Source organism: Neopsephotus bourkii, unplaced genomic scaffold, assembly GCF_033783945.1.
Source record: "Neopsephotus bourkii isolate Nb327-2 ecotype Australia unplaced genomic scaffold, CSIRO-AGI_Nbou_v1 NB_1433, whole genome shotgun sequence".
NCBI lineage: Eukaryota > Metazoa > Chordata > Aves > Psittaciformes > Psittacidae > Neopsephotus > Neopsephotus bourkii.
This window is the reverse complement of record NW_026901910.1, coordinates 1,675,195-1,677,688: the sequence shown is the minus strand read 5'-3', so window position 1 is coordinate 1,677,688 and position 2,494 is coordinate 1,675,195.

Here is a 2,494-nt window from a genome sequence, read left to right as displayed (position 1 = left end):
CTCATGGTTGCTGAGATGTTTTGTATTGTCTTCTGTTAACACAACACTGGGCTCATAACTTTTATTTTACTATGGAAGTCCAACCAGTTCCTGCTGGGTTTTGTATTATGACAGCTTTAACAGGCATCAACAATACTATTTATCTTCTCACTGCTTCACTGTTCAGGAAGTAGTTCGAGGCTGTTACGTGGCTCTGTGCCACATTGGCACAACACAACATGCCTCCTCTTCTGGACAATTTGTTATGGTGACATTCTCCTTACAGACAGCAGTAGGAAAGTTCATCAATTAACAAGTTCATCAATGGTCTGCAGGGGGGAAATACGTCTGTTCCATACAACATACATCAAATACATCTGTTTGGAAAAGAAACAGAGCTTTTCTTCCTCCTGGATATAGTTTCTTTGTTGCATGATCTCTAGTGTGTTCATAAAGAGAGCATGGGGTTGCTATACTGAAATCAATTGTATTTGAAGAGCAAATTTTTCTCAAGTGTTTGTTGCTTCAGGTTTTACACACCAATCTTATTTGGGCAAGAGCCATGCACCCAGGCTACAGTTTTATGGAGAAAATAAGACCATTTTCAAGGCCTATAGTTGCCAGTTCCGTATCTCTCTGCTCTCCGTATCTCAAAGATAAGCAGTTTGGTTTTAGAGCACTGAAGACACAGGAGGCTGTTAATATGATCAGAGCTTCTAATGGATAAGTATTCAATCCTTGCCCTTAGCTACTCAGTTTTCCCATGAAGAAAAACCTTGTAATCTGATACAGTAGACAACCTGTTCTTGTTTTTAGATCAACTCAGTAACTAACCATAGTCACATGTAATATGCTTACTGCTGCTAGAGAGCCAAGGACTGAATCTTATCTGGAAATACATGTTCTCCAGAGCAACAATGAGCTCTATTTGAGAAAGAGCAAGTCTGGCCAAAAGGCTTGCTTTTTTAAGCGTGGCAGTCATGTGCCTTCCATCCATGCTAACACCACATGCAAGCTAGGACAAAAGAAGACAAGAAGATGCTATCAGTATCTGCTGAGACAGAACTGAGAGCAAGGCTCTGTTCTTGGGTTCCTATATGCAGCTCCCCTCCATGATAGCAAAGATGGAATTGCTGTCACTGAAGCTGAAAGACTGCTGCTCTGAAACATTATATCCCATGCACAGTCTGGGTTCACCTTTATTTCTGTATTGATGCTGCAGCCTTCTTCAGACATTTTACCTTTGCATTGATTGAGAGAAAGGGGTCTGGAGGAGATAAGAAATGTTAGGCATAGGAATAAGAAGTATCAGGTGGAAAAGCTGTTGGCTATATATTTCTCTATGATAAAGGCAAAAGATGTTGTGTTTTAAGTCAGTTTGGCAGTAAATCAATTTGCTATAACACTGACTTCACTTGGTTTATTCTGGGGCTGTGTTCTTAATATCATACCCAAGACTCACATTTTTCACTGGTTTTAGTATTTTTTTTTTTGTCCAGACTTTCTTCTGCTTATGTAACATACATGCTCTATGTAAGATTATGTTCTCATTGAAACTCATATGTTTGCATTCATCACTTATGGCAGCTATTCTAAAGCCTGTTCTCTAGGAAAATGAAGTTTTATCTGTACATCTGAACCAGACATACCTGCCTGGGTAATCCTTGGATTAATGAACCAGTTATCTCAATAAAACAGGGTTTGCAAACTGAGGCTGTTCAGTGCTTGTGAAGGGGAAGACAGCTTTGAAATGAGAACACACAGGTAGGGATACAGTACATAAATCAGAATGTGCTTAAGGTTAGCACCCCCTTGGTACTGGAGGAAACGTTTTTAATCACTTTTCCACAATATTTTAGGAAACCATGTATTTTTTTATGAGACACAGGAGATGAACAGACTTACAATGGCATTTACATTACTTTTAAAACATGTCAAACAGAATGCACAAGTTTTGCTTGGCTGCCTTGGCGATAGCAAGTTTCACTGCTTCTACACCTAAGGTTGTGTAAACTGCTGGAAGTGGCTGAGCTCAGCTAAGACAAGTCCTATACACTTAGGAGCAGCCACTCCTAACATGTTAAGACAGCAGTAATGTACGTGATGGGATTTTACTGGGTATGGTGCTAGCCAGCTAAGCACTTTGCCCTCGCGCGTTCCAACCCCTTGTCCAACCCCAGCAGTCTATGGTTGGGGGAACCTGTGCTGCTGGATGCCGGGCACAGAACACGTTCTGGCTTCACGTGGCTCCAGCCAGACCTGGGCTCTGGCTAAACCCTAGCCTATGTGATAGCGACCAGCACAATCCAGGAGGGGCTGTTGCAATTGCGGGTGTGCGTTGCGCAAAGACACGGGGTACAGGGTCGCTTACAGCCCCGCTTTCTCACTGCTGGGCAGGCTCTTGTCACTGACCTGAGCCATGGGGCTCTTTGTTCACCCACCGCCGGCTGCAGCCCTCGTGTAACCGCCCCCACGCCACTGCGCACTGCGAGTGCCCCCCCAGCCCCATCACGGG